Source organism: Schistocerca nitens, chromosome 2 (assembly GCF_023898315.1).
Source record: "Schistocerca nitens isolate TAMUIC-IGC-003100 chromosome 2, iqSchNite1.1, whole genome shotgun sequence".
Taxonomy (NCBI): Eukaryota; Metazoa; Arthropoda; class Insecta; order Orthoptera; family Acrididae; genus Schistocerca; species Schistocerca nitens.
In genome coordinates this window covers 414,202,237-414,224,840 of record NC_064615.1, presented here as the reverse complement: position 1 = coordinate 414,224,840, position 22,604 = coordinate 414,202,237, and positions in this window count along the sequence as shown.

The following is a 22,604-nucleotide window of genomic DNA, read 5'->3' as shown; positions in this document are numbered from 1 at the left end:
GGAAAAACGACTATCTATAAGCCGCCGTACGGGACCTAATTTCTCTCATCTTATCTTCGTGGTCCTTTCGCGAAATGTACGTTGGCGGTAGTAGAATCGATCGGCGATAGCCCTCAAATGCCGGTTCTCTTAATTTCTGCAATAGTTCCCCGTGGAAAGAGCATATTCTTTCTTCTCATATGAGTTCCCGAAGCATCACTGTTATACTTTCGTGCTGATGGAGCCTACCGGTAACAAATCTAACAGCGCGCCACAGAATAGGTTCGATATCTTGCTTTAATGGGACCTGCTGGGGATCCCAAACACTCTAGCGGCTCTCAAGATGGGCCACACTATCGTCCTATATGCCGTCTCCTCTATACACACCTCAACAAAAATTTGGAATGTCGTAGAGTTTTCTTATAGTACAACTACTGAGGTTTGTACAACACCTTATTAAGAAAACAAACACAATTCCTTCTGAAAACAAGAAATATTTTGGTTAGTTACAAAAAATCATTACAAGACAAAGGAGACTCTCTCCTAAGCGTACAACTTAAAAACAAAAGCAGTGAAAATCTTTATCTCATGATGATGATTATCAGTGTGGTGGGTATGCCTTCCCCGCACACGGATGAGTTCTTCCTCTCTGCGAGGTATGCTCTGGACGAAACCAAGTTTATCTTATCTTTAGAGCATTAGAATCGTTTGTAGGTCCTATTGAGGTATCGGGGCAAATCAGATTGCTGTAGATGGAAATCAGAGGGGTGCGCAGTATAAACATTATTGCCTCCCAGAACATTATGCTTCCACCTGGAAACGGGTGGACTTCCTGAACGTATCGGCGTTCCTGGTGTCGCCGAGAGCTTCTCTAAACCCTAACACATCTAGTGTCCGGCCGCAGACCAATCCTGAACTCGTCAGCAAACATGATATTAATCCATTTTGCAGTGGCCCAACGTTGATGCGCAAGAGACCAGGTCCTTCGACTGCGCAGGTTTCGCTGATTCGGAGCAAAACTTCTCATTGTTCTTCTGGAATGAAGACCACCCTGATGCAGTCTTCTACGCAGCAATGCTGACCAATCTGAGGTGCTCATTCCATTTGATATCGCTTTGCAACGTTAAGCCTAGATACTTAACCGATGTGACTGTATCAAGCAGTACATTACTACTGCTGTATTCGAACTTACAAGATTACTTTTCCTACTCATCCCTATTAATTTACATTTTCCTACTTTTAGAGCAAGCTAACATTCATCGAACATTCTCACAACGACTTCACTTTTCCATACACCACACCGTCATCCGCAAACAGCAGTAAATTGCTGTTCACCCTGTCCGTCAGATAATTTATGTATACAGGGTGTTACAAAAAGGTACGGCCAAACTTTCAGGAAACATTCCTCACACACAAATAAAGAAAATATGTTATGTGGACATGTGTTCGGAAACGCTTAATTTCCATGTTAGAGCTCATTTTAGTTTCGTCAGTATGTACTGTACTTCCTCGATTCACCGCCAGTTGGCCCAATTGAAGGAAGGTAATGTTGACTTCGGTGCTTGTGTTGACATGCGACTCATTGCTCTACAGTACTAGCATCAAGCACATCAGTACGTAGCATCAACAGGTTAGTGTTCATCACGAACGTAGTTTTACAGTCAGTGCAATGTTTACAAATGCGGAGTTGGCAGATGCCCATTTGATGTATGGATTAGCACGGGGCAATAGCCGTGGTGCGGTACGTTTGTATCGAGACATATTTCCAGAACGAAGGTGTCCCGACAGCAAGACGTTCGAAGCAATTGATCGGCGTCTTAGGGAGCACGGAACATTCCAGCCTATGACTCGCGACTGGGGAAGACCTATAACGACGAGGACACCTGCAATGGACGAGGCAATTCTTCGTGCAGTTGACGATAACCCTAATGTTAGCGTCAGAGAAGTTGCTGCTGTACAAGGTAACGTTGACCACGTCACTGTATCGAGAGTGCTACGGGAGAACCAGTTGTTTCCGTACCATGTACAGCGTGTGCAGGCACTATCAGCAGCTGATTGGCCTCCACGGGTACACTTCTGCGAATGGTTCATCCAACAATGTGTCAATCCTCATTTCAGTGCAAATGTTCTCTTTACGGATGAGGCTTCATTCCAACGTGATCAAATTGTAAATTTTCACAATCAACATGTGTGGGCTGACGAGAATCCGCACGCAATTGTGCAATCACGTCATCAAAACAGATTTTCTGTGAACGTTTGGGCAGGCATTGTTGGTGATGTCTTGATTGGTCCCCATGTTCTTCCACCTACGCTCAATGGAGCTCGTTATCATGATTTCATACGGGATACTCTACCTGTGCTGCTAGAACATGTGCCTTTACAAGTACGACACATGTGGTTCATGCAAGATGGAGCTCCTGCACATTTAAGTCGAAGTGTTCGTACGCTTCTCAACAACAGATTCGGTGACCGATGGATTGGTAGAGGCGACCAATTCCATGGCCTCCACGCTCTCCTGACCTCAACCCTCTTGACTGTCATTTATGGGGGCATTTGAAAGCTCTTGTCTACGCAACCCCGGTACCAAATGTAGAAACTCTTCGTGCTCCTATTGTGGACGGCTGTGATACAATACGCCATTCTCCAGGGCTGCATCAGCGCATCAGGGATTCCATGCGACGGAGGGTGGATGCATGTATCCTCGCTAATGGAGGACATTTTGAACATTTCCTGTAACAAAGTGTTTGAAGTCACGCTGGTACCTTCGGTTGCTGTGTGTTTCCATTCCACGATTAATGTGATTTGAAGAGAAGTAATAAAATGAGCTCTAACATGGAAAGTAAGCGTTTCCGGACACATGTCCACATAACATATTTTCTTTCTTTGTGTGTGAGGAATGTTTCCTGAAAGTTTGGCCGTACCTTTTTGTAGCACCCTGTATAGATAATAAGACATGGAGAGCTGCATCAAACCAGTCTCAGGACTGAAGACCACAACAGCAACAGATAATAAGAGATAGATAGATAACAATATCACACTTCCATGGGGCACTCCCCGAGACACGTTTGTCTCTGATGAACACTCACCGTCAAGTACAACACACTGGGTTCATTACTCAAATAGTTTTCGAGTCGTTCACGTATCTGGGAACGTAATCCGTATGCTCGGATCTTCGTGAACAGTCTGCAGTGGGGCACCGCGTCAGAAGAATTTCGGAAATCTAGGAATACGGAATCTTCCATTTCCCCTCCATTCATGGTTTGTAGAATCTCATATGAGAAAAGGAAAAGCGACGCTTTCTAAATCCGTGCTGATTTGTACATAGAAGCTCTTCTGTCTCAAGGAAATGTATTCTATTCGGAGTCAATATGTGATCTATAATTCTGCAGCCGACCGATGTTAAGGATATTGGTCTGTAGTTATGCTGGTCCGGTCTATTTCTTTTCTTGTATACAGGAGTCATCTACGCTTTCATACCGTCGCTTGGGACGTTGCTCTGGGAGAGACATTCGCGATAAATGCTAGCTAAGTAAGGGGCCAATGCCGCAGAATACGCTCTGCAAAAATATACTGGATTTCCATCTGGACCTGGCGACTTACTTGTTTTCAACTCTTTCAGTACTTCTCTACGATTTGAGTATTTCCGCGCTACTGAGTGTTGACTTTCCTTGAATGATTCTGCAGTTGCGAAGACGGATTTAGGTTTCTTGCATAAACATCCGACGATTGACTAGTGTTAAGCTAGGCCTGCTACTCGTTTCCAGGTAACATCACAGACTCAATTTCAATCTCGATAGACTTATCTTTCGACAGCAGTGATCACTCCTCTCTCCTATGGCGTGTGCTGTATCTTTTCGATATACGTCCCATACCTCATTAAACATTTCAGAGTTTTCTACTTCGGTTCAGCTAGCTCACGGTTCCGGGAATAACGTGAGTGTGACAATTTTCCTGGAGGGCAGTAAGTTCAGGAACTTTGTTACGAATACTTCGACACTTTACTATTAAAATTTTGACAGTCTAAGTGCCTCTACTTTGTACGCGATCTGATTTCTCTCTCTGCGTATCGGATGGCGGGCATTCAACAGAGGATCTGAAACTACTGCCTAGCCTAAGAAAACCCAGATGTGCACTACACCAGCACTCTGCTACCCTAGTAGCTACGGTTAACACCCTGCATTCGGCTCAAAACTAACGGATCAGATCGAGTATGGGTACGATGGTGCAGATTGTGAGCTCTGTCTGTACTCCACACGCTGAACTCACCACCACCTCCGCCAGCCGCCTGTGTGAACTGAGAGTGGCCTCAGAATCCATGCGGCAAACGACGTTGGCGCTGTCGTGACCCACGACTTACCGACTCTTGCACCCTGGACTCTCGATAGCTGCAGGCAGGGCCTCCTGCACATCTCACATGAGACCTCCCGGCAGATAAACCGAGTGCACATTGGAATTCTTTCCAGCCCTGGACTCTATTTCCCTAAGGGCCTCCAGAATGCGCCTAACGCTGAAGCTCCCAGTAACTAGTAAACCCCTTCTGCCGTGTGCCTGCTCGGATCCTGCTGAAGGAGCGACCATCTGTCTGTTCACAGAGTGAGTAGGCGAGGGTGAGCGGCCGGGCGACACGTTGACCGCCTCGAGCGAAGCGACCGCATAACAACCAGCCACTCATCCTGCAGCGAGTGCCGATTGCCTGCGGTGGTTACGCTTTGCACACATACAAATTTTATAAAAAGTTCACCTCTTTTGCTATAAAAGCTAACAGTTGTTACTAATATGTATAAATCGCGGTTGGCTGTAAGGTCATGGCCGGTCGGAGTGGCCGAGCGGTTCTAGGCTCTACAGTGTGGAGCAGCGCGACCGCTACGGTCGCAGGTTCGAATCCTGCCTCGGGCATGGATGTGTATGATGTCCTTAGGTTAGTTAGGTTTAAGAAGTTCTAAGTTGGACTGATGACCTCAGCAGTTAAGTCCCATAGTGCTCAGAGCCATTTAAACCATTTGTAAGGTCATGAAACCAAAAGCCAACAAATTAAGAAGGAGATAATAAGAAACCTTCACCGTATCCAATAACAGCGGAGCCCACGAGTTCTTAGATGATGGAAAACTTTCGTCTGATATGTACAGATGTGCTAAAACTTTTTAAGTTTTTTTTTTATTATTTTATTTTACCACGAAACTAACTGATCACGCCACATCACTGGAGCAGGACCAGAAATGATATAAAATCATTTGCGGTTACTGGAATATCCCACGTTGGATCATTTTCGCCGACTGGAAAATCTCTGCTTAGAGTAATGAGGCACAACTGCTGGAAATAAGGTGCCTTATGTGCCACTGCATTATCCCGATAGATTCTTGCTTCCTGGGGGTGAACTCAGGACCACGGTTATTTCTTTCCAAAACATTTTTTAAGTCTAATGGACAGACGAGGAAATATGACATTATTTTAATTTACCAGCGAAGCGATTTTTATAGGTATATATCATTTTTCGGCAAGTATTGCGCATGGAACATCACGAGTGGAGCTTCTAAACCACAGTGAAGTAACATAACTGCGCAAAATAGTCTTACGGACGTGAGGGGAAATAAAGAATACGGTAACAAGTTTAGTGCAAAGTGAAACAACTTTTAGAGGCTATTTTATTTCTTTTTTTTTTTTTAAGTGACACAGAAACCTTAATTTATTTGGAGCACGCCTCTTACATGCATAGCCGCGCGGGCTTAGCCGAGCAGTCTAGGGCCTGGACTGTGCGGCTGGTCCCGGCCGAGGTTCGAGTCCTCCCTCGGGCATGGGTGTGTGTGTTTGTCCTTCGGATAGTTTAGGTTAAGTTGTGTGTAAGCTTAGGGACTGATGACCTTAGCAGTTAAGTCCCATAAGATTTCACACACGTTTGAACATTTTTTTCTTAGATGCATAGGGAAATCCAGATGAGAACTTCATTACGGGCGGAACAGTATCCTAGACAGGGAAATGAACAGGAGACCGTCTTATTTAGCGGAAAGTGGCCTTCTTCGGGAAAGGAAGATCGTGTCTAACTCTCGTCTCTTGGCGCAAGATATTATCGTTCAAATTATTTTTGGCCCATAAACTTTGGCTACGGCTGCATGTAATTCAGGATTGATAAAGTTCAAAGTAACGCTTCTGTATGAGGCAAATTTTTCTACTTATTTTATATAAATGTGGAATATAATATTTTAGTATTTTAAACCTACAGTTACTATTATTGTTGACATTTCTGTAAAGCATGACAATAAAAGTTCTAGGTCTAATCCCTGTAGGAACATGAGAAGTTCAGACTAGCATAACGGCAACGCAACTCTACCGCTGCAAATGAGATCGGAGGTCGATAATATTTCGATAGTTACAAGCAGCACAGCAAACCGCTTCTAGCAGGAATTTGGCGAGGACGGCAAAGAGCGATTTACTCGTTGCCACCAACGTTCGCAAGATCAGCTTTGAGTGAGTCTGGTTAGCAAGTGGACCCGAGAGAAACTAAAGCGACCTCTGGCGGTGCGTACAGTCACGTAGTGCGCACGGCTGGCTACTGTGGGCAGGAACCTGGCGCTGCCGCCGCCTTCACAGCCACAGAGGGATGTCGCCCGCTGTTTGACCGTGTTTACTCACGGCACGCAGTCAGCGGCGCCAGCTTGCACAATTCACCAGCGCTGCCACAGAACGCACGCAATTACCACACCTGTCGATCTGTGCCCACCTTCTACTTTGTTGCAAAGGTCGTGTTCTTGGCTAATCAAATACCACTGTATGTTGTTGTAGTCGTCAGCCGGAAGAGTGTTCTGACGCAGCTCTCCACGCTAGTTTATACTAAGCAAACTTCGCCTCGCCGTAACTTCTACAACGTCTGCCTCGGTAGCTGCAGGGTTAACACGGCAGATCGCTAACCGAAGGGCCTAGTTTCGATTCCAACCGCGGTTCGGAGATTTTTTTCCTGTCGGGGATCTGGTGTTATGTGGTCCTTATCTTCGTACTATCGTCACCATGGGTATGCCGTAAACTGATACATCTCCTGAATACTGAGACCACAAAACTGTTGTTCGTATTCCCACTGTCGAGATGGGTGTATGGGCAAGTACCGAAAGTGAAAAAAATATGAAAACAACCTTCTGTAACCTACTTCTAGCTCTAACTGCATACTGTAGTGAAGCCTTCGCTTCCGCATACGGTTTAAACCCCTCTCCCCTTCTACAAACTTGCATCCATTATCAAATTAACTATCCCCTACATCTACATCTATACTCCGCGAGCCACCTTACGGTGTGTGGCGGAGGGTACTTATTGTACCACTATCTGATCCCCCCTTCCCTGTTCCATTCACGAATTGTGCGTGGGAAGAACGACTGCTTGTAAGTCTCCGTATTTGCTCTAATTTCTCGGATCTTTTCGTTGTGATCATTACGCGAGATATATGTGGGCGGTAGTAATATGTTGCCCATCTCTTCCCGGAATGTGCTCTCTCGTAATTTCGATAATAAACCTCTCCGTATTGCGTAACGCCTTTCTTGAAGTGTCCGCCACTGGAGCTTGTTCAGCATCTCCGTAACGCTCTCGCGCTGACTAAATGTCCCCATGACGAATCGCGCTGCTTTTCGCTGGATCATGTCTATGTCTTCTAAGGGTCCCATACTGATGAGCAATACTCAAGAATCGGACGAACAAGCGTTTTGTAAGCTACTTCTTTCGTCGATGAGTCACATTTTCTTAGAATTCTTCCTATGAATCTCAACCTGGCGCCTGCTTTTCCCACTATTTGTTTTATGTGATCATTCCACTTCAGATCGCTCCGGATAGTAACTCCTAAGTATTTTACGGTCGTTACCGCTTCCAATGATTTACCACCTATGGCATAATCGTACTGGAATGGATTTCTGCCCCTATGTATGCGCATTATATTACATTTATCTACGTTTAGGGAAAGCTGCCAGCTGTCGCACCATTCATTAATCCTCTGCAGGTCTTCCTGGAGTACGTACGAGTCTTCTGATGTTGCTACTTTCTTGTAGACAACCGTGTCATCTGCAAATAGCCTCACGGAGCTACCGATGTTGTCAACTAAGTCATTTATGTATATTGTAAACAATAAAGGTCCTATCACGCTTCCTTGCGGTACTCCCGAAATTACCTCTACATCTGCAGATTTTGAACCGTTAAGAATGACATGTTGTGTTCTTTCTTCTAGGAAATCCTGAATCCAATCACAAACCTGGTCCGATATTCCGTAAGCTCGTATTTTTTTCACTAAACGTAAGTGCGGAACCGTATCAAATGCCTTCCTGAAGTCCAGGAATACGGCATCAATCTGCTCGCCAGTGTCTACGGCACTGTGAATTTCTTGGACAAATAGGGCGAGCTGAGTTTCACATGATCTCTGTTTGCGGAATCCATGTTGGTTATGATGAAGGAGATTTGTATTATCTAAGAACGTCATAATACGAGAACATAAAACATGTTCCATTATTCTACAACAGATTGACGTAAGCGAAATAGGCCTATAATTATTCGCATCTGATTTATGACCCTTCTTGAAAATGGGAACGACCTGCGCTTTCTTCCAGTCGCTAGGTACTTTACGTTCTTCCAGAGATCTACGATAAATTGCTGATAGAAAGGGGGCAAGTTCTTTAGCATAATCACTGTAGAATCTTACGGGTATCTCGTCTGGTCCGGATGCTTTTCCGCTACTAAGTGATAGCAGTTGTTTTTCAATTCCGATATCGTTTATTTCAATATTTTCCATTTTGGCGTCCGTGCGACGGCTGAAGTCAGGGACCGTGTTACGATTTTCCGCAGTGAAACAGTTTCGGAACACTGAATTCAGTATTTCTGCCTTTCTTCGGTCGTCCTCTGTTTCGGTGCCATCGTGGTCAACGAGTGACTGAATAGGGGATTTAGATCCGCTTACCGATTTTACATATGACCAAAAAAGATTAACCAGTTCTTTTAGCGGCGATCAGCCACACATTTCTTTTATGGCCGCTTTTATTCAGTACTTCTTTATTATTTATCGGATAGTTCCAACTAATCTTCCGTTAACTTCTATAGCACTCCATTTCAAAGTTTCTCTTTTATTGTACACTGTGATACATTGGTGGTGAAAACTTAAGAACGAAAGTAACTTTCGCATGATGTGTCCCTGCGACGTAACGTAGCTCGCTGAAACTTGGACCATACACAGAAAGGTTTAATTTTTTTTTTCGGGGTATATTCGCTGGATTGCGAATTCTTTTAGCATAAGCTGAATTGGGTATAGCTACACTACCAATCAGCGACACATGAAAATTTGCGTCTGACCGGGAACCCCTATTTCCCGCTTATCGCAAGCGGTCGCCTTACCACTTAGGCAAACCGAGCGCGCACCCGAGACTGATACTAACTTCCATATGTGACGCTGTCTACATCCTTACGTCATAATCTAATCTGTTCATCCCTTCGTGCTAACAACTGTATCAGTATTCCCGCGCCAAGAAGAAAAACTATGAGCAATCTAGACTATTCTCATTATTTTCGTCGTATGCCCTGTCTAATGCTTGTAATACACATTTTACTTTACAAGCCTACAGCTGTAGAAGTACGAGGGTCACTCCAAAAGAAATGCACACTATTTTTGTAAAAATACAGTTTTCATTCTGCGTATGGGAAAGTTTTACAGTGTGTAGATACATCCTTCCCGCTTGTTTTCAAACTTAGTTCAACCTGTTCCCGTGAGTGGCGCCGTCACAGCATGTCTTCAAGATGGCTGCTACAATTGACGTTCGTCAGAAGCAACTTGCTGTCATAGAATTCCTGTGCTGTGAAAACGAGACAGTGGGAAACATCCACAAGAGGTTGAAAAGGGTGTATGGAGATGCTGCTGTCGATCGCAGTGCAGTTAGTCGGTGGGCAAGCACGTTACGTGATGAAAGCGGGCACGGCAATATTGAGGATTGTCCTCGCAGCGACAGGCCTCGTACTGCACACACTCCAGACAATGTGCAGAAAGTTAGCGAATTGGTGACTGACAGACGCATCACAGTGAATGAATTGTCACGCTACGTTGGGATAGGGGAAGGAAGTGTTTACAGAATACTGAAAGTGTTGGCGTTAAAAAAGGTTTGTGCCAGGTGGGTTCCCAGGATGTCGAAAGTGGCTTACAAAGAAACAAGAACTTTTGGAACAGTACGAGAATGGTGGAGATGAATTTCTTGGAAGAATTGTGACAGGTGATGAAACATGGCTCCATCATTTTTCACCAGAGACGAAGAGGCAATCAATGGAGTGGCATCATGCAAATTCACTCAAGAAAAAAAATTCAATACCACACCTTCTGCTGGAAAAGTTATGGTTCAAATGGTTCAAATGGCTCTGAGCACTATGGGACTTAACATCTATGGTCATCAGTCCCCTAGAACTTAGAACTACTTAAACCTAACTAACCTAAGGACAGCACACAACACCCAGCCATCACGAGGCAGAGAAAATCCCTGACCCCGCCGGGAATCGAACCCGGGAACCCGGGCGTGGGAAGCGAGAACGCTACCGCACGACCACGAGATGCGGGCGGAAAAGTTGTGGCTACGGTGTTTTTCGATTCCGAAGGACTCTGCTTGTGGACATCATGGCAAGTGGAACCACCATAAATTATGATGCATATGTGACGACACTGAAGAAACATCAAGCTCGACTGAGTCGTGTTCGACCAAATCGGCAAAAGCAGGATGTTTTGCTGTTGCACGACAACGCACGGCCACATGTCAGTCAAAAAACCGTGGAAGCGATCACAAAACTCGGATGGACAACACTGAAACACCCGCCTTACAGTCCTGACCTGGCTCCATGTGACTATCATCTCTTTGGGATACTGAAAGACTCTTTTCGTGGAACAAGGTTTGAAGATTTGCACGCTGCAAAACAGTGGCTCCAACAGGTTGGTCCAGAATTTTACCGTGCGGGTATACAGACGCTGGTTCCAAGATGGCGTAAGGCAGTTGAGAGGGATGGAAATTATGTGCAGAAATGAAAACATTGTTCCTAAAGGATGTATCTACACACTGTAAAACTTTCAAACATGTAGAATAAAATGTGTATTTAAAAAAAAAAAGTGTGACCCTCGTACATTTCGAAATATAAAGTTGCGAGCATTAAGGGATGAACAAGTTAGACTATGAGATGATGTACACAGCGTGACATATGGATATTTGGGTCAGTCGGGGTAGCATGCTCAGACAGCCAAAATGATAAGGCGACCGCTCGCGATAAGGGGGAAATGCGGATCGAGACCCAGTCCTGTACAAATTTTCACATGTTTGCTATGGGTAGTACAGCTGTATCCAGTACGGTTGATGCTAAAGGAATTCCCAATCTAGCTAATATATTTCGAAAATATTTCGACGGCTGTAGGATCGTCAAATAAAATATGTAAAACTGTTACACTACATAACACAACGAAACGAACTAAAATCATGTGTTGACAAAGTTCCTGGGTGCATTACGTGTTCCCATCTCTCGCTACACGGGGATATGTCCAGCACTGTCGTACATGATCGTTTCGATGGTGTAGGTGTTATGGTGTGGGGAGGCACAATGTTGCACGGGCGTGCTCACTTCCAAATATTTGAACACTCGCCGTTCAGTGTTATTATTACAGTGGACTCCGTCCCCGTGGGCTTCGTTCCAGGAGTGCATTACGCTCTGGTCTCCATTTTTAAGGACAACACTGTGCGACCGCATCGAATAGCGCAATTGCAGGAACTGTTGGTACGGTAAAATATTTGCCGAATGGAGTGACCTGTCCGTTAACAGACTTATATTCCATCGAGCACGAGTGGCGTGCGTTTGGCAGACGTCCACGCGCTCCAACTATCATTCGCAGTTGTCAAGCGCGCTGGTGGTGGTGGTGGGCGGGGGGGGGGAATGGAACGCCCTGCACAAGAACTCCTCAACCAAGCCAGTGGCCAGCATGGGAGGACACTGTACATCACGTATTGGCGTCCGTAGTGATATCACATCCTATTAAGAAGCACGTCATGTGAAAGTTACTTTCTTCCTTAAGTTTTGCACACCAGTATGTCTGTACAGGAAACTCCACTCGAAACAAAAACAAGGTGTTCCAGACATATTCATCCTATTTCACAAGAAGGCAGAAACTGGAGGTGATTTTAATTCACTTGTCGAGTACAATAGTTTCCGTCTCGCGCCAGTTTTGGGTTCTGGTTCATTTGGTAGCCGGTAGAGGTCTGCCTGTTGCAGCTAGCTCGCTCTTTCATTGCGGAACTTGCGTCGAAAGCTGTGAAGTTAGTACTTCGTACGACAAATACTCAACCAACACGGCTAGAACTGCCGCCAGTACCGACACAGGTGCCTCGCACTTACGGTCCTCGTGCACTAGATCGTCCTCACGTTCTCGTCTCTGTATTTACAGCTTTTATTCTCAGTATGTGTCTCTGACTGCCACTGCCTGGTTTACCAGACTCTAAAAGCTCATATCTTTCGTACAACACGCCATATTTACAAAATAATTGCACCAAGACATTCGCAATTTCTGAACAAATTTACATCAAAGGCTGAACGTTTAAAATATTCTGTGAGTTACAGCGATGGTATGAAGTAGGGATCTTTGGACACTTAAAGTACTTTATATTGTGGTGTCACAATAAGAAGGATGTCTTCCATACGGGAAAATCCCCCTCTTTCCAAAATTATGAACTTTAATTGACGTAGAACTTAGTTTCTCGCATAAAAGAAGATATTAATAATGCGTATTTACAATAATCTAATATTGATTTACATAAAAACGTAGACATTTATGTTTATTATGACAGCTGAGTGTTAATGCTAGCGCTTGTTGCTGTGAGTAACATTTCGTTAATTGTGTAGCTTCGTAAAAGTGATAAAATACGATAATTAGTGACGGCCATCCGCCAGGTAAACAAACATGTGAATAATGTGAACGAATATACAGGGTGTATCAAAAAGAATCACCCGATTTAAAAAAAAAATCGTAACTATAATGTTGTTTGAGATATGTACGTGAACAACGTACTTTTGGAAAGAGCAAACTCTCGAGTTTTACATGGATGATAGCAGCAGTGTGCGCCCTCTTCAGTTCTAGTAAAAATGGGGTCGGGACAACAGAAAGCCTTTTGTGTTCTACGTTTTGCGCAGAGCGGGTCAGTAATAACTGTTCAGCGTGACTTTTGTACTTGATATGTGTGGATCCTCCTACAGCACAGAGCGTTAGACGATGGAATGAACAATTCCGTGAAACACGTTGTTTGTGTAAAGGCAAATCGCCGGGCCGTCCCCGAGTGTCTGACACAGACGACGAACGCATCCGCCATAGTTCCATAAGGAGTCCGCAGAAATCTGTTCGCCGTGCAGCTCGACAGCTCAACATGCCCCCGATGTCCACCTGGCATGTGTTGTATCGACTTAACACATGAAACCGTACAAAATTCAGCTATTGCAAACTCTTCGTGAATCTGACAAACGACAAAGTGTGGAGTTCTGTAATTACGTTCTTGAAAAGGTGAACGATGACTGTTTTCTTCCACGCTTCGTGTTTAGTGACGAGGCAACATTCCATTTAAACAGAAGGGTGAACAGTCATAATGTGGGACTGTGAGGTGCGGAACAATCACATGAAGTTGTACAACATGAGAGGGACTCTCCAAAATTTAATGCGTTTTATGCAGTTTCCTGCGAAAAGGTGTATGGTCCATATTTGTTTGCCGAGAACACTGTTACAGGAAGCATATATCTCGATATGCTTGAGAACTCTTTCCCCACAGTTGGAGACTGATTCGAACGACTTCACTGACCGACAGGGTGAGGCACCGCCACACTGACAACTGGAAGTGCGGGAATTTTTAGGTCAAAGGATTAATGAACGATGGATCTGTCGCACTGGGCCAAATGGTTCAGCCCTACGTTACCGGTCTCAAATGTCACCGGACCTGACTGTATGTGATTATTTCTTGTGGAGATTTATAAAAGACTGTTTATGTGCCTCCGTTACCAAAAACAATGAATCGCATAGCAGTAGCTGTGAAGCTGTTACTCAAGACATGCTCGCTTCAGTGTGGGAACAATTTGAATACCGCCTTGACATACGCTGAGCACCTCAAGGGGTGCAATGAAAAAAAAGAAAAAATGAAATGAGCGTATGGCATCGTTGGCCGGAATGCCCCACCCGCGGAAGTTCGTCTGCCAAGTGCAAGTCTTATTTCAGTCAATGCCACATGGGGATGAAACGATGATGAGGATAACACAACACCCAGTCCCTGAGCGCAGAAAATCTCCAACCCGGCCGGGAACTGAACCAGGGCCTACTTGCACGGGAGGCGAGCACGTTACCACTTTTTTTAATTTTGTTCTCATTTTGTTCTATATTGTTCGTTAAATTTGTTTGGCGCGGACGTTCGATGACACACGATAAAATTCTCCTTTGATCCGTTCACTAAGTTTTTTTATTTTTTATTACACAGCGTAGCTAACTCTCTGGCCGAACACGCTGAGCCAACGTGCTGGCGCTTCTACCCAGCTAAGCAGGCGTACTCAAGGAATGCATTTTGAACACATATGAGAAGGTATGAAATTATTTTTTTTTTTTAGTTTCCCGTTCATCCACAAACAAAATTCATTGTATGCGATTTTTTTCAGAAATATAAACGTGCCAAATCGTATGATTGTTTTTTATACAACCTGTTTCTATAGATAGTTTTCACCAAGATCTATATTTGGAAGTGTCACAGCGAAATTTTTTTGATTGTCTGTAGCTCTGGAAACGATTAATTAGAGGGTACTATTAATCAATAACTCCATCTCAGCTGCGTCTTTAATTTGCCGTTTCACGACTAATGTGAATATTATAAAATGCCACAGCGCCAAATTTACAATCATCTCTTCATGCTTGGACAGCTTACGTGGTTCATACCAATTAGGATTTCCCACCCTCAGCCTGTAGTTCTTCTGGAGCGACATTAGGCACCCCGTCCTGAAGAACGTGTATCTCTTGGCAAGCTGTTCGCCATCCGGTGCGGAGCTTTTCACCCCTGTACCATAAGTAAACAAATCACCACGTGGCCGTTAGCTGTCATTCTGCTGACGTACTGCACAGGTATGCCAACACGCCGTCTGACTAGCATTTCTTCTCGTTACGTCACACAGTCCCTCACTATCGTATACTGTATTTTCACAAAGGAGAATGTGCAATCATCTTCGCCGGCCGCCGTGGCCGGGCAGTTCTAGGCAGTTGAGTCCGGAACCGCGCTGCTGCTACGGTCGCAGGTTCGAATCCTGCCTCGGGCATGGATGTGTGTAATGTCCTTAGGTTAGTTACGTTTAAGTAGTTTTAAGTATAGGGGACTGATGACCTCAGATATTAAGTCTCATAGTGCTTAGAGCCATTTGATTTGCAATCATATTCGTTTTTGGATGGAAATGCTACGGATAGTTATTGCACGCCTCTGGATAGTCTATGCGCCCCTTATTTATTCATAACCGTCATCTGTGCTCTCATCCATCGTAAGACATACCAGAATACTGTAGTATGACATCTAGATTACAATATCTGAAGCGTTGCAACGTACTTAGCTTCTTCCACAAAGTAATGTGATGTTCGCGGTACAGCTCACACGAAGACATTGGGATTTAAATCTAAATTTGTATCTATGCGCTGTGAATCACTTTAAAGTGGAAAGGTTAATGTTTCTTTCCATTCCACCCATTCACGTATACGGATTCTGTGCTAGTCTACTTTTATCTTAATGGTTCCTAATAAAGTGATTTTTAGGCGACAGAAGAATATTAGCAACAATCTTCCAGAAAGTTCAGACGTTTTAATAGTTCTGCACTCGATGTACCATGTTATTCTGACCTGATAACGATCCCGCACATACGAGCAGTATTTCAGTATTAGTGAGGCTCTGAGCACTATGGGACTTAACTTCTAAGGTCATCAGTCCCCTAGAACTTAGAACTACTTAAACCTAACTAACCTAAGGACATCACACACATCCATGCCCGAGGCAGGATTCGAACCTGCGACCGTAGCGGTCACGCGGTTCCAGACTGTAGCGCCTAGAAACGCACGGCCACCCCGGCCGGCCTATTTCAGTATTACTGTACACAGGTTTTGTAGAGAGACTTATGTTGACGTAGGGTGGTTTCATGGTATCTTTATCAATGGACCGAAGCCTGCCATTTGCTCTCCCTGCAACTAAGTCAGCGTCATTAGTCCACCGCGTATCACAGCACAAATTACTCGTAGGTATTTGTAAGGCATTCTGATTCCAGCAGTTTCTCATTAGTATTGTGGTCTCAATTTATTTCAAATATTTCGTGGGCTTCATAACTTTATATGTCTCTATGTTAACAGATGGTCATTTGGTATATAATAAAGGACTGGATATTATTACAAGTGTTAATCGGATAATATTTCCTGATACAAATTTGCGAGCTCTGCGAACAGCATGCAGTTGCATGTAACACTGTCCTCTCAGTCAACAATGCTTAAAAAGGACGGTATTGGCTGTGTTACACTGCAATGGAGAACACCAGATACTCCCTGACAATCTGTAAATGACTCCCTATCTGGCCTGTAAAATTTTCGAACAAGTTTTTAATCTAACTAGACACCCCATATGTTTCAAGCGCCGGTGCGGCACTGAGTCGAACGCTTTTGGTAAGTCTAGAAATATCGGATCCACCTCTTAGGGTATCTCATATGGAATGGCTAGGCAGGATTTTAATGATCTGTGCTTCCGAAATTCACGCCGATTGTTGAATTGATCATTTTATCTGAGTATATTTTTTCCAGTTCTGCTACCAATGACATAAATAATACAGGAAGATACATTGCTTTTCGACCGAAACATTTAACACCCCAAGCAAACAGACAGATCGCAAATTTTTCATAATCTCTATATGAATAACAGAGCATGTAAAAAATTTCAAACACCTGGTCACGTTAATAATTGAGAATATGACATGAACTCAAAAAACAGCCCTGGAGTATTCACGGAGCCATTTCTCTCTAACACTACCTCAGACATTAGTCTGAGTCCATGCCACGTCGTGTTGCGGCACTTCCGCGTGCCCACGGGGGCCCTACACGATATTAGACAGGTGTACCAGTTGCTTTGGCTCTTCAGTGTAGTTCTTTTTGTGAATTATCTACACCAATAACCTGTACTATGCTTCGATATTTGTGGTACGCTGCGAAATCAGACTACAATGGCTCAGCACGCATTTTACAGGAAAAAGCAATTATTATGTGGGACACTGAACAGACATCTGTGTCAAAGAGACGTGGATGTTAAGGAAGAAAGACGGGAAAAGGCTGCAGACCTTTGAGAACTGGATATGGAGGAGGTTGGATAAGTTGGAGTCCGGATTGAAAATATATGGACAAGAGTTGGTGAGAAACGACAGATATCACAGGAAATTTGAAAAATAAAAAAAAAGAACTGCTTAGCACACTGTCTAAGATGGTAATTGTTACCGATAGATACTTTAGAGGGGACGATGAAAGGAAAAGGAAAAAAGAGGATACCAGTTCTTAGACAATGTGAAACTGCAAAACTTGTAATGACAAACGGACTGCATAAGGCATAGAAAGATGGCGGAAGGTATAGTAATACAAAAAAAATTGTACCACTATATCAACAAGGCATTTGCAAACTAGGTAGCGACAAGGGGACTCTGGAGAGAGGTATGCTCAAAGTTTTAAACTCTAGGAGCGAAGTCGCATTCACCCCTCACTGTAGTGCAATTTGTTTTCTTCTAATAGAGAAACACGGGCGCCACGGCAGATTTTTATTGGGGTCGCAGTCAGTGGAGCGTGAAATCGCTACTGAAGTTTTTCGACCATTCGGCCACCGTTCAACAAACACGTACGTCGTTGTCGGATTTACGAGCAGCAGTAAAATGTACCGGACGCTTGCTGCATATGTGCGCTGTTTTTCTTCGCAAGTGTTGTAAATGAAATGTGTTCGCGTAGAAACTTACCACTTATGGATATTCAGATATTGTCAACAATAATTATAGGTGGTAATCTGTCCTACACTCAAACGCCAGCACTGAGTGTCCTGTCACCATCTTCCCCCCCGTCTTAATGATGTCCACTGTGACACAAACATGAAACTGAAGCAGCTTCCACGTTATGGTAACGGGAGCAGAAGACAGAACACATAGCTCATCACTAACGCGGACACTATATCGAAAAACTTTTGCTTCAGTTATTAATTTTCACCAGCAGTTACTGTTGTTGTTGTTGTTGTGGTCTTCACTGAGAACACTGTTTCTCTTTGCTAGTCCCTGTGTAACTATTACAACCTATACCTACTTGAACCGCAAGGACGCGTAAAATACGACGAACTATTCGTGACCAGTAAACCATCGTAAAATCGAAAACATGGTCAAAGTAATAAACATGGAAAAATTTCAGTTTTTAATTACCTACGTTTCAAAATTTACCTATCAACTGAAAATGAGTGTTATGAGAATAAATTAATTTTTGAGTTGTGTGTGACGCCCTGATAAGAGGACCGTACGAATTTCCCCCCATAGATTTGGTTCTTATTGACAGAGTGTGTAGGGCACAACTTGGACTGCAACATGTATAAATAGGAAGACGCAACCCTCAACCGTTTTCGAGAAAATCGAGTTTGAAAATTTTTCACGTGCTTATATATTTTGTATGGTCGCCAATATCCAAGGGTTCCGCAGACGAGCGATTACGCACCTAGTTTCAAAAGCGCGAGGCGTCTGAATCTAATCTCTCTGCCGGTACTACACTAAAGCGGCAAAGAAACTGATATAGGCATGCGTATTCAAATACAGAGATATGTAAAGAGGCAGAATACAACGCTGCAGTCGGCAACGCCTATATAAGACACCAAGTGTCTGGCGCTGTTGTTAGCTCGGTTACTGCTGATACAATGGCAGGTTATCAAGATTTAAGTGAGTTTGAACGTGGTGTTATAGTCGGCGCACGAGCGATGGGACACAGCATCTCCGAGGTAGCGATGAAGAGGGGATTTTCTCCCGGACGACCATTTCATGAATGTATCGTGAATATCAAGAATCTGGTAAAACATCAAATCTACGGCATCGCTGCAGCCGGAAAAAGATCCTGAAGTGAATGATTCAAGGTGACAGAAGTGCAACCCTTCCACAAATTTCTGCAGATTTAAATGCTGGGCCAACAACAAGTGTCAGCGTGCGACCGTTCAACGAAACATCATCGAAGACCCACTCGTGTACCCTTGATGACTGCACGATCACGCGTCGCCTGGACATTGGACATTGGACAGTTGATGACTGGAAACATGTTGCCTGGTCAGACGAGTCGCGTTTCAAATTGTGTCGAGCGGATGGACGTGTACGGGTATGGTGTAAGTAGCCTGTTAATATGTTTGTATGTTGGCAGCGCTAGAGACTGCGTTAATATCACTGACAGCTCTCTGCGCCCTCGCTAATAGACCCTGTGGCTGGTCGGACTCGCAGTAGGAAGTTAATAGTCAGCAGTGTCGGAGGTTAGCAGCGTAAGCGCGAGCGGACAATTTGGAGATGTGTCCTTCATGGAGATTTAATATAGTTTGGACATGGATTGTAAAATGATGATTGGCGTATTTACTAATGCTTGGATAATGGAATTATTGACGATTATATAATTTTTGGAACTGGATGTCATATGATTAAGGTAAAATCTGCTAAATACATTGTTTGCTCTGCAACAAAATCTTTCCTTTGCTAACCACATGCCTATTAGTAGCTAGAGCCTATAGTAGTTAGAATCTTTTTATTTAGCTGGCTATAGTTACTGCTTGCCGTGTCTGCTGTAGTTCGTGCCATGAAGATTGTCTGTGAGGTAAGTGAGTTATGAAAAAGTGTAGATTATTGTTAGGATTTCTTCTAATTCAGGGCCATTGTTTTGTGTTAATTATTTGCAGTCAGATTGCTTTGCGCTTGTGTATTGTGGGCTATAAATGAATAGGATAAGTTTGAGTTGGATTTGCCAGGGAAAATTCTGTGGGTCAGTGTTGAAATAAGTGACGAGACAAGGTTCAGTTACATTCAACAGTTTAAGTACAAACGTAGAAATTTCAATGGAGACAACCTTATGAATCTATCGACCCTGCATGTCAGCAAGGGACTCCTCAAGTTGGTGGAGGCTCTGTAGTGGTGTGGGGCGGTGCAGTTGGAGTGATATCGGACCCCTGATACATCTAGATACGACTCTGACGGGTGACACGTACGTAAGAATCCTGTCTGATCATATGCACCCATCCATGTCCATTGTGCATTCCCGAGAAATTGGACAATTCCACCAGGACAATGTGACACTCCACACATCCAGAATTGCTACAGAGTGGCTCCAGGAACACTTTTCTGAGTTAAAACACTTCAGCTGGCCCCCGGACATGAACATTGTTGAGCATATCTGGGAATACTTGCGACATGCTGTTCAGAAGAGGTCTCCATCCCCTCGTACTCTTACGGATTTATGGACAGTCCTGGAGTATTCACGGTGCCAGTTCTCTCTAACACTACCTCAGACATTAGTCTGAGTCCATGCCACGTCGTGTTGCGGCACTTCTGCGTGCTCGCGGGGGGCCCTATACGCTATTAGACAGGTGTACCAGTTTCTTTGGCTCTTCAGTGTAGTTCTTTTTGTGAATTATCTACACCAGTAACCGTGCTATGCTTCGATATTTGTGGTACGCTGCGAAATTGTGTTACGACCGAGAACCGTTTATGAATATAAACGAAGTTTTTTTTGCAATAGAAAGACCGAAAAAGCCACGGACATGCAAAAATTCGGCGTTTATTACCTCTGATGTATGTCGCGATAGTTATTGGTTTTCATGTTTCTACGATCAGTATCTTCCTGATTCGTACAGAGCTGCAAAGGTTGCACATTGTATTTTTCACAAATGTAGATACAATAATATAAATAACATGACTACACCGATTAGACTGAAAATTCTCCTGTATTCTTTTTCATTTCCAATCTCCTTAATAAAAAAATTCTCCTTTTTTCATATTATAAATTGGAAAAATAGTAAATTATTATTTAATTTTGATACTTTGCACGGTCGTAATACATCTGTTGCTAGAATTACGTGGGAATGAAAAAAAATTACCAGCAGTGAGATTCGACCCAGAGACCTCGTGTTTATGAAGCCAAGCGCCTACTCGCTCGGCTGCAGATTCCACAAACACCAGCGGTCCTACAAAGCATGCAGCATAAGCGTGCCTTTAATTTTCAAACTCCATTTTCTCATAACGGTAGAGAGTTGCGTCTGCCTGTTTACATAAGTTAAAGTACTAGTCGTGACCTACACACGCGGTCAATCAAATCGGTGAGGGGGAGTTCATACGGTCTCCTTGCCATAGCACAAAGAACGAAACTTTCGCACATAAATGCAGATGAAGTTCTGCAATACGATTGATATCGCAGCTTTCATAACAAAATTAAACACGAGCCTTGACAAGTGAAAACGAGTCATCTTCAGCTCGTATGTGTCAAATTTTAAGTGTAGTAATAGGCGATCGGGGTTGTAATGAAAATCAGTGAGAAAATAAATAAACTCTAAAACCGTAACCCAGCGAGGAAGAAAAAGCAGAAACGGTTTGATAGTGTCATAAGAATGACCGAAGACCAATTATCGATTATTTTCACAGCCGTGAAGAATCAGAAGAGAGGTACAGGCGTTGGACAAAAATATGAAAACACCAAAAACACAACACATTACGTACCTAATACTGTATAGGAATACCGTTGGCATTCAGAACAGCTCCTAGGACTGGATAAATATAAGTCCTGCATAGTTTTGAGGGAATTTTCCTGCAAGACAGGTAACGATGATGGAGGTTGATAGTGATAACGCACTCTTCTCGCCATAGTAAACCACGAGAGCTTACCAATAAGATCTGATGACTGTTGGGAGTCGGCCCCCGGTAGCTGAGACGACAACATTAGTTTCGACCGAACTCCCACCAAGTTCAACGATAGGACTCGAAACACTTCCCGTTCCTACGGATGCTTTTCTGTCGGGCAGCCGTGATTCCCTACAATCTGAGGACACGGACGGAAGATCACGCAAATAACGTTCCCCGAAAAGGAGGAAACGGCGGCGTCGCACATCTCCTCGGGATGACTCCCCTTGCCCCGACGACGATGTGCCTCTGGACCAAGACGACACAACAGCCTCTACGAAACAGGATGAGGCACTGGGAACTGTTCGATCAGACCCACAGCGGTCTGTCACATTGATGGTACCGGGACGTGGTGATGCTGAAGAGAAATCACAGCCAGTTGGCTCTCCAGACGCAGATGCCGTGGCTATGGACACGAATATATCACAACCTGAAAAGATGTGGTATGATGGTATTGAGGAGGCGCCGGACGTCATACAGAGGCAGCCATCACTCACGAAAACGGCCTAATAATTGCTGACGGTGAAGTGAGAGGGGCGAGAGCACGTCTTCTAACTCAGCCCCCAGCGCCGATGCAGGGAGATGTTGCGCCTCGACAGAGTGGGATTCAACGCCATGGGAACCGTATTGCGACATTAAATATCAATGACGTGCATTCACCGGCCAAAATACACCTATTGAAGGAA